Here is a 14479-nt window from a genome sequence, read left to right as displayed (position 1 = left end):
ACTTATGATAAAAGTACTACTCGCTCAACATTATGAAACCCTAAAACTCGCTTAATCGAGCTTGCTAACTTGTTTCCACATTCTAGCCCTACTTATCACACGTCCATCGTTGTCGGTTGAACAACTGCCTAATTATAGTGTAACATTACAAAACAAACATTTTAATCAACGATTGTAGACAATTGACGTGCCCCACTGTTTTATTTTAGTCTAGTCTATGCATATGTTTATAATTCCCACGACTGTATCTATTTTATTATTTTTTGGTTTTTAGTACATTTATATTAAACATTGCAATGTATGTTTAACATAAAACCGTTTAACTTAAAAAGTTTTTTTACCTATTTTTATTTTGTAGTTTTTAGTTGTAACGAATAAACTCAAAAACTACTGGACCGATTTGAATGAAATTTGGCACAGGGATAGACTTAACCTTCAGGAGTAACATAGGCTACATTTTATCCCACTGCTTAGATTTTAATTTTGAATAGTAAATTGTATTCTACTTGTTGAGACCTTTCATTTGATACCCATGTTGATGGGATTGATAAAACCTAAGTTATCCGCCATTTTGTAGAGGCCGCCATCTTGGATTTAAATTTTTTATAGTATATTGTATTCTGCTTGTTGAGCCCTTTCATTTGATACCCATATTGATGGGATTAATAAAACCTAAATTATCCGCCATTTTGTAACGGCGGCCATCTTGAATTTATAATGATAATGAATAAATATAATTATATTGTCACCAAAATCCAAAGTGTATACAAAATTTCAAATTAATCGGTTGACAGGAAGAGGGTGAAATTTGAATTACTAAATTTGACCCAAGAATAAATAAAACAAACGGGGTGAGCTAAATAAAACCGTTTAAAAACCAAGATATTTTTCCTCGATAGAAATTTCTTTGAGGAAAACAAACTATCTCTAAGTACCTTTTATTTAGAATTCAGAAGATTTGATGTTACTATATTCATAAACAACGGTAAGAAGAGCTAAGGGTAAGAAAAATATATATATAAACTTTCACCGATTAGTTATACTCAATACAAAAAAAATTAACTAAACCTTTAAAACCTTACAAGAAATTTATTATTAAAAAAAACTACAAATTCTATTATGTATCATGGACGCTGATATTAGTATGATACTGGAGTGTACTTTGGAATGTTTACTTACGTTAAGCACGATGGAAGAATCCGTGTTGAAGGCACATTATGAACTGAATAAACTTGAATCATACGAAGTGGGAAAGCAAATACATACATACATAAAATCACGCCTCTTTCCCGGAGGGGTAGGCAGAGACTACCTCTTTCCACTTGCCACGATCTCTGCACACTTCCTTCGCCTTATCCACATAACTCTCTTCATGCAAGCTCGGCGGTTTCGGGTACTTAAAGCAAATAAATATAGTATTTCCTTTAATTACCCGTGTACCTGTATACTGTCTACCTGGATCCCGGGAAAGGTAAAAAACGGATAAGACCGAGCCACGCGCATTGTCCGCACTGTTTGTAGGGTTAGAATGGAGAATTCAAGATTTTTTTGTCTGCGACCCATTTTTTGTCATTTTTAATCTTTTTTGCATTTTTAACTTTACAAAAATTAAAGGTATAGAAGAATTGGCGGGCTTAATGCTAGAAGCATTATCTACCAGTCAACCATTGGGTCTGACGGACAACTTTATGTGGGGTCAAAATAAATAAATAATTATATTTATACATACATAAAATACAAAATAAAATAATAATAATAAACATGCATAAAACTACAAAAATAAAACAATATACATAAAGAAATAGGTGCAGCGATTACCGAAATTAGTTAAAAGGGTTTTAGGTATTAAATACCGTCGCGACTCAAAAGAAACCTGTTTACCTGCGATTTGAAACCTGAACTACTTGGGGATGTCTCTGATGGACTCGGGAAGTGAATTCCAGAGTCTAACAGCCATAACGGCATATATGGTAAAAGCAGCACTTTTTGAAGGAAATCATTCCGTGTGGTTCCCGGCACCGATAAAAGTTTTATTTCATATGTCAACTCTGTTTTATTCCGCGGATTATGTAAGTTGTTGCCGTGTGGTTTCCGGAACTAATAAAAAAAGAACCACTCCATCTCGTTCCCATAGATACCGTAAAAGCGACTAAGGCTTATTAACTTGGGATTCTATTAATAAAATATTTTTGAATTTTGAATTCTTCCTTAAGGCGATGGGCTAGCAACAACATGATTAGATGTATGTATGTGCAGTCATTCTGGGCTTTAAAATAAATAAACAAAGCATCATTTGAATTGACGGTAAGCCTCGGGGGAATCTCTCTATTTGTCTTCAGTTGGTAATGCAAAGTTTGCAAATGATTATATTTTGTTTGCCTTTGATACGAGTACAAACCATTTATTTACTATCGCATGACATTTAAACATAGACATGTGTTGACACGTTTAAACGCGAATTTAAATAAATTATACGAATGTTAGATTGTTTGTAAAAAAAAAAGATTCTTCAACTTTTTTGGGCGGTAAAATTTTTAAAACCTTCTCTTCCTCAAAACAAAAAAAGTGTAACAAACACTTTCTCGAAAACCGCATCAAAATCGGTGCAGCGAAGCGCGAGATAACTGCGTACAAACATACAGAAAAAGTAAAAAACTATATATAAGCTTTCAGAGAGATTTTGAATACTTAGATTTTATTTTTTTCCTGGGAAAATGTACTCGTGAATCCCGGAATTACGTGAGAGGAAATCGAAATAAAATTAGCCTCGTCGGTACTGACACAATTCCTTGTTAAATAGATGAAAAAAAAAATTAATAAATTTATAACTTTTGTTAAAATAAAAATACTAAAGTAAATAATTAATAAATTATGTCAAAAATTAACAATTTTTCTTTTAACCATATAGTTTTTTTTTGTATATAACTAAAACATATGAAGACTGTTTACCTTTATTAACCAACTACATAAAGAAGGAAGGTTCTCAATTCAACCGTTCCCTTTGAGTAAGAAATGGTTATACAATGTGTAACGGAAAGGGGGTTATCATATTGAGTACACCAAACGAGTTACCGGTAACAAACAGCCTGGTGCCACGCAAAACCCTAAAAGTAAATTTTTTATTTTGAAATTTTTATTTTTTACAGCCGATTTTATTTTATTTTATGTTATTTTATTAAAACTTGCACAACACTACAGCAGTAAACAGCTGTGAGGTCAATAGCATCTTAACGATCACACCCATTGGCCCACTGGCCTAATGTCGACGCCACCCGTCTGTACTCCTGGTACTTTAAAATAGTATTTTAGAGCCAGGGTTCCGGATATCTTTTTTTTTTGTTTTTCTTAACTAAGTGTTCCTGCTTTTTTCTTTACTTTTTACTATTTAGCTGACGAGTCCCACCTGCGAAACTTGATTTTTTACTTTATCTCATTAAAATTACAACTTTACACTGAAGGCTGTTTGAATATCAGTGTTTCATATGACTCTTCAATCTCATGGCAAAAAAGAAAACTGACTAACAGTTTCTCATCAATTATTTTAGCAGATTAATTGTAGCAACTAAAATACCGGACTGGCGTTTTTACAGTAATAAAGTAAAAGTAAAACAACGAACTAAGCGTACTGAATAATATCAATGTAGTAGTTACCAGAGAACGTGTTTGTAACATTATGAAAAACTTAAATATGAAAGAAATATTTTTTAAAGAAATAATAATTAAAAAGAGAAATAATCAAACTATTATTGAATCACAAAATCCGAGCAAACTATTGTTGTTGGTTTTAACTAAAATTTTCCAAATGAACCCTGAAATAGGCGTGACTTTTCTTTGCAAGGAGCAAAGAGCAAGGTCGATTAATAATGTATTAAAATGGTTCCGGATATTTTAAGAAATTTTCTATTACGAACGAAATTCTTTTTCATATTTTAAGAAGCCGATTAACGAATATCGTCATAAATTAATAAAACTATTACTAATGATCTAGTACTTAAATGACGTTTACATAGGTTGTTAAAAGTCCGGGAAGAAAGAAATGTTCGTGAAGGGAAACATGTTTTCTTTTAAGTCTCTGATCCTTGCGGACGTCAGACGGCAGTCTCTCTGCGTCATCTGCATCAACAACACTGCTCTTTTTTGCATCATGGGTAAAAACATCTCCGAATAAAATAAAGGAATTAATCATTTAGCTACCAGGATTTCATGGATACGCAAGAGGTTTAATTTATCTACTTAAAAATAAATGAAAACGGGCCCCTAATTTACCAAAACGAGAAGGCAAGACTAGATAGAGTACTTGTCTCTCGTTCTTAAATTCGACTAATTCAAGGTCAATATTCAAATTTGAGAGTGTGTGTGTGTGCGCAGTCAATGGGTTCACTGTCTAGTACACTAAGCGCCGACCAATGGCGCTACGCCGCGAGACAGGTGATGTACACGTATCCTTTCTTCCGCTTTAGGGTAAGTGAGGGTAAAATGATGATCCCACCTGATTATTTACGTTTGTGATTAGTAAACTTTTACTTTGTTTAATTTTATCGCCACATTCATAAAAAAGTTGTCAACATTTAGTCAACCTAGGAAACACGTTTTGTACATGCCACTTTTTCCTATTGGTAAGAGTGGTAGTAAGTATGGTAAAATTTTGAAATCAAATAATACTGTTTTTAACCCGTTTATTATGGTAAAATTAATAAGATATTGAATCAAAGGGACAAAACATATTTGTACTAAAATAATTTTATTTCACCTTTGTTTACAAAAATAGCCGGTTAACGTGACCGTGGTCGACTTTGCCCGTGTCTCCCCTGTACTAGGATGCCAGAATCGGGAAGCGGAAATGTACAATTATTTGAGAAGTCAATCAGTCGTTCGCTATCCATTTGCGTGACAACCAGTGCTGCCATTTTAACGCTTTGGGCGCTAGATCTAGCGCTTTTTTATGTGTTTGGTGCGCTTTACAGAATTATGGCACCTAGCGGATAATCTGGTGTTTTTTTTAATTTACATCATGACATATTAAAAAACTCTATGGCTCTATCAGCATCAGTTATTTTAAAGCCTAATAGAGTGTTTTTTTGTTTGTTTGCTTTATTTCATTCAAGAAAAATTGTTCTTTTAGCGCGATATCTAGCGCTTTTTTAAAGAACAATTTCCAAGAAATCGAGCGCTTTTTTACATCTTACAGCGCTCAATCGGATTTTTGGTCTGGCAGCACTGATGACAACATTGTTTGTGTTTGTGTTTTGACTTTTTCGTACACGTGTTCTCTTTCGTGATTTCTTTGAGTAATTCAGAATATTATTACGACTACAATGAACATTATTGGTCGCATACCTAGCTACCAATCCACATGTTTTTACGGAGTCATCTTTCCAGTACCAGTGGCGGATAAATGTGTTGGCTGGATGCTGGAATAGTCGGAGATGTTGTCGTTGAACCATATTTTTTGCCTAACAGCCTAAATTTCCTAGAAAATTACTTAAATGAGGAACAGTAATGCCAGTGAGAAGTTACGTGGATATCGTGATGGAAAACAACCTAATATTCCAACATGGTGGCGCTCCAGCTCACTTCGCTCGTGATGAGCGCAGCCACCTCAATGCCCGGTTCCCGGAATGGATTGGACGAGGAGGACGTATCGCATTGCCTCCGCGGTCTCCAGAACTGGGGATACATTAAAAATAAAGTGTATGCGTCGGATTCCCCTTCGAGCGAAGAAATGGTTGCCCGCATCAAACCGCATGCGATACTGTAACGCCAGGAATGCTTCGCAATGTCTGGGTTTCCATTTACCGGAGAGCTGACTTGTGCATCCAAGGAGGTCGACGTTTTGAACCCTTTCTTTGAAAGGTATGTAGGTTTTCAATCTTTCTTTGACTTAGTTACCAATTTATTTTGTAATGTAGGTAATTATTTATTAGCTTGCATGAAGAGTTATGAATGTGGATGAAGCGAAGGAAGTATGCAGAGATCGTGGAAAGATGTAGTCTCTGTCTATCCCTCCGGGAAAAAGTCGTGGTTTTATGTATGTAGGTAATTATTATTTCTTTTGCATTTCATGCGAATATTTTCAAATCGATTGAATGTCTTAAACGACGTACCTCTGTCAAAGCAAAATGATTCTTATTGATTAAGTAAACGAGTCTTATTTGTTTGTTTTAGAATCTACGTCAAACGTTCGCCGCCTTGCCGCGATCTCTTTGACGGCGCCGACAAAGCGGCTACCTACGACTTAGGTCGCCGACGGTACCAGGAGAAAATGACGAGTGAGGAGTTAGTGTTTTAGTGTACATCGATAGTGTCTTGTGTGTGTGTTGTTTTGAATTGGGGATGTTGACCCGATAGTGATTTGCCACGTTTGTTTACATTTAAATAAATACATTTTATTGCGAAATTTTATTGACATGCATTTATGAACATGGTGATAAGGACCAGCAGTAGCAGTAGGAAGAATCTATTTAAGGTATAGTATCCACCCACTTTTTATGATAACCCCCTTTCCGTTACACCTTGTATATACTAAGAGAACGATAGTTGTTTTCAGAATTAACATACATACATACATACGTACATATCATCACGTCTATATCTCTTACGGGGTAGACAGAGCCAACAGTCTTGAAAAGACTGAAAGGCCACGTTCAGCTATTTGGCTTAATGATAGAATTGAGATTCAAATAGTGACAGGTTGCTATGCTAGCCTGACGCCTAAAAAAGAATCCCAAGTTTGTAAGCCTATCCCTTAGTCGCCTTTTACGACATCCATGGGAAAGAGATGGAGTGGTCCTATTCTTCTTTTTATTGGTGCCGGGAACCACACGGCACCGGAACCGCACGGATTTCAGAATTTAAGGTACCCTATATCCTTCTCCATACTTTGAACTTTATATACTCGTATGCTAAATTTCAAGAAGATTGGTTGTGTAGATATCGCGAGAAAAGAAAACAAGCAAACAAACTTACTTACGCATTTATAATATTAGTTAGGATTGTTATTTCTCAGCGTCAATCAAGTGTTTCTCGCTTATATTACCACCGTTCAAATCGCAAGGAACAAAACTCAAAACAAGATAGTTTTCCCGCAAAACGAATACAAGCATGAGTACCGTATCAATGTTTGGGCAAACAGACGCATTGACAATGTTTTCTGAGTATTCATACACATTTAAAGCACAAACATGCAGTTTATCCCCAGGCAAACGCGTCCTATTTTATATCATGTTCAACGACTTATTTCATACGGGGTAGACGTTTTGAAAATAAATCTATTTCTATTAAATCAATAGTTAAAAAAAAATTCAAATACCAATTTCAGCTGACTTATAATGGAATTGACATTCAAATAGTGACAGGTTGCTAGCCCATCACCTACAAAAGGAATCTCAAGTATATAAACCTATCTCCCTTAGTCGCCTCTTACGACATCCATGGGAAAGATATACGTCCGATGAAAATTCTGCAGTGTAGTTTGTTCCGCCGCTTCTTCTACACATGCGCTTTGGAACTGGTAGTAGTTATAATTAGATTTAGTAAGTGATGTGACGTCAATAAGTGATACCTTGTACCTATCCAATTTTGAATATAAATCTATTCTATATTGAGTGGTTCTATTCTAAAGTACCAGAAATCACACGGCAATATAATATTTACAGTCACATAATGCCGTGTAGGTACATAATATGTAGGTCGATCATAACATCTCAAGACTCAAGAAATACAAGATTGCAACATAGTTTTGCTTGGCTATTACCGCATTTTTACATCCAGTCTCAGAATGCATTCGTAAAGGTCCTTCCTACTATCTTAGTCGCTCTGCGTTCAAACATGCTGTGAATGAGTTCTTTCTTCGGCAGATCAATAATGGGTCATCCTAATTTGATATGATATGTATTTATAATGTATATTACGAGTATGAACATATCTTGTATGTATTTATGCATTTTTTTTACTGTAATGTACATGTATTTTTCAGTATGCATGTGCACTTTATCGCACCACCAACTTAAAGATTTTTCTGTTTATAATATTTACATTTAAAGATTAACCCAGGCCAATCAGAAACAGTTCGTTTTTCATCACGCCCTGACAGGGATTCGAGCCTGGGACCTTGACTCATCTTCCTTGTCAAAATTCTGGTAATCTTCCCTTCGGAGAAGTTGCAACCGGGACAAAAGCGAGGCGAGGTAAACGACTTGATGAGTAAATACAATTTTATTTGTCTGCGAGTTAGTATGAAACAAAGGAAAAAGCGAGAGTACACTGTTTGTTCGTAACACATGTTCCATTGAACTTTGTACATTACAGTCATCGGCATATGTTTACATACAACCCTCTTCCACCTGGTTTTTCTCCCATTTGCATCATCACCACTCAAAATTCAAAAATTCAAAATTTTTCATTACTATAGGATGCTATATATCGCTTAATAATTGTCAAAACGTATGATTTAACAACATTGGTTGACGTCAAATAAATTACATAAAAACTAAGTTTACTGCCGCTTCCAAGGCGTCAGTGCAGAAGAAGCGGTAACAAACTGCACTGCAGCATTTTCTTCAACAACGTCAACTTCACAATATTAATTAAACTTAGAATAGAATGTGGACGAGAGAATACATTGTTCACTCTGGAGAGGAGCCCGGGGTATGCTTTTCACCATGGATCCTGCATTGGTTGAGTGAGGTTTTTACACAGAGCGCTCCCGCCTGACCTCCGCAACCTTTGAAGTAAACCTAACCCGTATTGGATCGGTCATTGTTACACAGTTCAGTTGCCTGAATGTGCAGGTTTCCTCACGATGTTTACTGTCACCGCGGCACATTTACACACTAACCAGCTCTACACTTATTAATCTATACTAATATTATAAAGCTGAAGAGTTTGTTTGTTTGTTTGAACGCGCTAATCTCAGGAACTACTGGTTCGAATCGAAAAATTCTTTTTGTGTTGATAAGACCATTTATCGAGGAAGGCTTTAAGATATATAACATCACGCTGCGACTATAAGGAGCAAAGAAATAATGGAATATGTGAAAAAAACGGGGAAAATGATTTATCCTTGAGGGCTTCAATGATGCCCAAGATAACTATTCCACGCGGACGAAGTCGCGGTGTACAGCTAGTGTGAAATATTTAAAATTATAATTGTAAAACCCGACTCACATTACACAGGTGCGATACCTAACTAGCATTTCACCATTTTTTTTACATTGTAAACACCATTAACACTAGTAATGACATGCCAACGTACTAACGACCTTGGATAAGTACACACATACAAATTTTGATAAAAAATATATATATAACAATGTGTGTCCACGTGTGATCTGTGCGTCACATCACATACATATACTTGAGTAGAACAAAGTTTATGAATTTTATATATATATGGTTATATATGTTATGTTATGGTATGCTGTGTGGTTCCCGGCACGAATAGAAAAAAGAATAGGACCACTCCATCCTTTTCCCATGGATGTCGTAAAAGGCGACTAAGGGGTAGGCTTATAAACTTGGGATTATTTTTTTGGGCGACTAAAGGATAGGCTTATAAACTTGGGATTCTTTTTTTGGGCGACTAAAGGATAGGCTTATAAACTTGGGATTCTTTTTGGGCGACAAAAGGATAGGCTTATAAACTTGGGATTCTTTTTTTGAGCGACTAAAGGATAGGCTTATAAACTTAGGATTCTTTTTTTGGGCGAAGGGCTTACGACCTGTCACTGTCACTATTTGAATCTCGATTCTATCATGAATGTGACTCATCAGTCTTTTCAACACTGTTAACTCTGTCTACCCCGCAAAGGATATAGACGTGATTATATGTATGCAAGTGATTTTGTTTTAGGAAATTTTCGCACGCCTCGGGTACGTTGACCTTTGTCGTAAAGGTCATCAGCATAACATGCTAACACATGATTGATATTCTTACAACGTTAATACAGCTTTAGCTTTGTTTACGTACAGTTAGTAACGGCAGCGACTAGGACTATTTCCGAAGTTACGTACATTAGTTTGAATACTAACCAATGCTTTCGCCGTGATGGAAATCATCGTGAGGAAAAGTGCTCTTTCAGGCAACTGGATGTGTGATAAATTTTATAAGGGTTAGGTTTCCCTTGAAAGGTTGCGGAGGTCAGATGGGAGTCGCTTCATGTCCAAACCTGACTCACCCAATCTAGGATCCATGGTCAAAGGCATACGGTCTTGAAAATACTGATAGGTCACGTTCAGCTGTTCGACTTACTGATAGAATTGAGATTCATATAAAGTGACAGGTTGCTAGCCCGTCGCCTAAAAGAAGAATCACAAGTTTATAAGCCTATCCCTTAGTCGCCTTTTACAACATCCACTGGAAAAAGATGGAGTGGTTCTATACTTTTTTTTATTTCTGCCGGGAACCACACGGCACCTATTAGTCAAATAATTTTTAGATAATTTTTGTATAAAATAAGTGTTCGCGAAGTCGTAAGTAAGTTCGCGGCGAACGACCAGTTTGTGCCTATAAAGTCCATATTCCAAATACAAAAATGAATAGGACCACTCCATCTCTTTCCCATGGATGTCGTAAAAGGCGACTAAGGGATAGGCTTACAAACTTGGGATTCTTTTCTAGGCGATGGGCTAGCAACCTGTCACTATTTGAATCTCAATTCTATCATTAAGCCAAATAGCTGAGCGTGGCCTATCAGTTTCCAGACTGTTGGCTGTGTCTACCCCGCAAGGGATATAGACGTGATTATATGTATGTATGTATAAAGTCCAAATGCACACATGGCGTTTCGAAGGCGGTGTTTCATACAAGGAAAACGCACGGGGTTTCACCTTCACTATCAGAGAACCGCAAAAATGATTGCGCAACATTTTGCATAGCTTGTTTTAGTTTTTCGGAATTCAGAGTCTGACTCTTATTAGGTACACTACTAGCTGTGTCCGCGACTTCGTCCGCGTGGAATAGTTATTTTGGGCATCATTGAAGCCCTCAGGGATGAATAATTTTCCCCGATATTTTTCACATTTTACATTATTTCTTCGCTCCTTATAGTTGCAGTGTAATGTTATATAGCCTAAAGCCTTCCTCAATAAATGGTCAATTCAACACAAAAATAATTCAATTCGAACCAGTAAGTAGTTCTTGAGATTAGCGCGTTCAAACATACAAACTCTTCAGCTTTATAATATTAGTATAGATTCGTTTTAAGACTAAGCCAGTCTTAATATCGACTTGTCTAATAGCGGCATTCAATCTTAAGTTGGATCGGCGTCTGCTTTTTTTTAAGCTGTTGCTAAGCAAGCGGTTTAGGGTTTTCCTGTTAGGCGCAGTTGTCGGATTCTCACCTCTGAACCAAGAGTTTCCGGGTTCGATGACGATGGAAAAAGAACTTTATCTGATTGGCCTGTGTCTTTGATATTCATAAGTATTTATTACAAAACTAGCTGTGCCCGCGACTTCGTCCGCGTGGAATAGTTATTTTGGGCATCATTGAAGTCCTCAAGGAGAATAATTTTCGCCGTTTTTTTTTTCACATTTTTCATTATTTCTTCGCTCCTGATAGTTTCAGCGTGATGATAAATAGCCTTCAATTCGAACCAGTAGTTTCTGAGATTAGCGCGTTCATACAAACAAACATACTCTTCAGCTTTATAAATTAGTATAGATATAGTATCTCGTTACAAAAGTTACGAACTTATCTAGGTTAATATAATCTGTGTAATTTATCCCGTATTTATTCATGCTTTCGAGAAATTTTCGTCCATTTCATAGGTACTTAAATTAAATCCTTTTTCGTCCCACTTATAGAGCAGAGTAGTTATTGTAAGAGTACCCTAAAGACTATGGAGTCTTAATATCACGACCGAGCCCTAAGGAGCAGTCACTCGTTCTAATTACCTACTATTAAGATCAATAACAACCAATTTAAAAATGGCATATGAATTCACTTTAAGACAATGGATGTTGTCCACCAACAAAATAATTAACAGGCGTATTTCTGCTAGATAATAATACTTAATATAATAATTAATATAATAATACCTTTACTTGCATAATATTACACCAGTTTCCCGGAGCGTACGCAGAGATTACTTCTTTTGCTTGCCAAGATCACTGCATACTTCTTTCGCTTCATCCACATTAATGAGTCTGTTCATGCAAGCTCTTCGTTTTCAGGTAATCTTACCCTGGCCTTTCGTCAGTATGCCCTCAAGTTTATCAAGAACATAGCTTATTATGTTCGCCTTGACTAGACTTTTCCCTAAATAGGTACTTATTCTTTGTCCTTGCGTTTTATAAAACATATAGTCTATAGATTAAAATAATCTTCTACACACATAAGTTTTCATACAACATATTTTCCTTATTATTATTAGGTACTAATAAAATCAAAACTTTTATGAGTAGCATAGTAATTTAAAAAACTTAACAAAAACATTGCTATACAAAAGAATAAATAAAACATAATCAAAGGTTTATCCGCAATCAAAATAATTTTAGAACTAAAAAACCTACTTCTATTCAAATGCTGCATGATTGAAGGATACGCAATTATGTATTTAAATTATTTGGGACAACGTATGCTGTGATTGTGACTGTGTCGCTGATAATAGTGGAACCACATGATTCACTATTATACAATACAATTTGAATAACATCATCGCTTTCCTTTTTTATAATGATGTGAAGCTGGACAGTTTCATGCGCATGTCATGCTAAGGGGATTTGGATCTTGGTAATGGCTCTTCCAGTACAAGAGGGTACAAGGCACAATTGGAATAAAAACCAGGTGAAGAACATTTTTTTAATAATGACAAAAAAAAGTTTTCCGCACCTGATGTAATAATTGTTGGTTTTTGTAAATTCTCTAACCATTTCTTTTATTTTACTTTGTTGTACTAAACATACAATCTGATTGGTTATTAATATTTCCAAAATTTACAGTCATAACTAAAAACATCTCTTTCCGGAAGGGGTAGGCAGAATTGTCCTGCTACATACATATTTGGTTTCTGACCTCTGAGCTGTTTTTGTGCTTATGACATCCATTGGAAAGATAAATAGAAGTTTATTTTAGAGATTCGGATACCACACAGCAGAACCCAAGCTTTATGACACAGTTGCACAAAAAATAATAATTTGTATTGTCCATATAATAATATATTTTTTTTAATATTTTAATTATCAAGTCTCTTTGTGTCCTTTTTACAGCTAAATCACTGGACTGATTCCAATGAAATTTTGATTTTTCCGGGCTAAAACATGGGCTATTAAAAGCTAGTTTTTTCTTAAATGAAACCATTTAAGTAATAAAATAGGGCATAAAAAATTCGGTAAAAAAAATTTTTATGACCCTAAAAAGAGCGCACCCTTTCCGACACGCTGACCAAGTAATTGATCACTACTTATTGAATGAATGTACTTATAGAAAACAATCTTGAATTAAAAAGAATATATACCGAACTTGAATACAAGGAGGTAAGCTTCTATTCGCTCATTAAAATTTAACCTTCGTGCTCGGGAGAAAGTAAAAGCTCTAAGAGCTTCAAAAGTTACGAAAGTTTACTTGATTATAAAAGTTACGTAAAGTTAGGATATGTATGTCGGTTTTTAAAAGGGTTTCTGCGTCTAAGTGTGAAAACCAAATTATTTTAAGGTAGGTAGATAATTTAAAATAGAGTTAAAAACTAACCTTCCCGATGTTGAAGTCAGCTGATCAATATAGAAATTGACCAAAGGCACAGTTTCACTAAATCACAGGGCAGCGGATTCGTAATTTATGTAGCGAATACAGATATTACTTTATTTAAACAAAAACAATTATAATAAAACCGCAACGACACACAAAAGACGTCTACCGAAATCAATTACAAAAGAGGACTAATAAAATTGTAATAGGTACCTAACCAAAATGTCATGACATAATTTGATTTGATAGGTGTCAACTGTCAACCAACAAACAGCTGATTTTTAAGATGGTAGAAAAGTTAGGAGTTTTTAGTAGAAAATGATTTGATTTACCCATGGACACTAATAACACATTTGAAGGAATAAGCATTTCAATTTGGTTCATACTAAATTCCTGTTGCTTGCATGCTTAATATTACAGTAAAACTTCTATCAGCCTCCTTATAATTGTTTGTCATAAATGTAATTAGTTCATAGTACTACTACTGTTTATAAAACTTCTATGTGTGTTAAGTTCTTGTAAGGTTCCCGGCACTTTAAAATAAGACTATTCCATATCTTCCCCATGAATACCGTAAAAGGCGACTTAGAGTAAAAACCATATAGACACATGCGTTTGTGATTAATAAAATGTTTGTGTTATTGTAAAGCAAATAAATATATTTGAGGAAAATAAATGTGATTTTTACAATTTCTTAACTATACTAATAATAAAACTACCAATAAAGAAAAGAATAGAACCACTCCATCTCTTTCCCATGGATGTCGTAAAAGGCGACTAAGGGATAAGGCTTG

At 35.3% G+C, this 14479-nt stretch overlaps 1 protein-coding gene across 1 annotated transcript in view; it reads right to left on the bottom strand.

The window, feature by feature from the left end:
* LOC106131012 (probable multidrug resistance-associated protein lethal(2)03659) overlaps nucleotides 1-13882 on the bottom strand; it is a 53636-nt gene extending 39754 nt beyond the window's left edge. The window contains exon 1 of the mRNA XM_060952892.1: nucleotides 13689-13882. The gene's annotated coding sequence lies outside the window, so the exon portion shown is untranslated. The remainder of the gene's footprint in view (nucleotides 1-13688) is intronic.
* Nucleotides 13883-14479: the final 597 nt, after the last annotated feature.

The sequence above is a fragment of the Amyelois transitella genome, chromosome 30 (assembly GCF_032362555.1).
Source record: "Amyelois transitella isolate CPQ chromosome 30, ilAmyTran1.1, whole genome shotgun sequence".
Taxonomy (NCBI): Eukaryota; Metazoa; Arthropoda; class Insecta; order Lepidoptera; family Pyralidae; genus Amyelois; species Amyelois transitella.
This window is presented reverse-complemented; position numbering and strand designations above follow the sequence as displayed.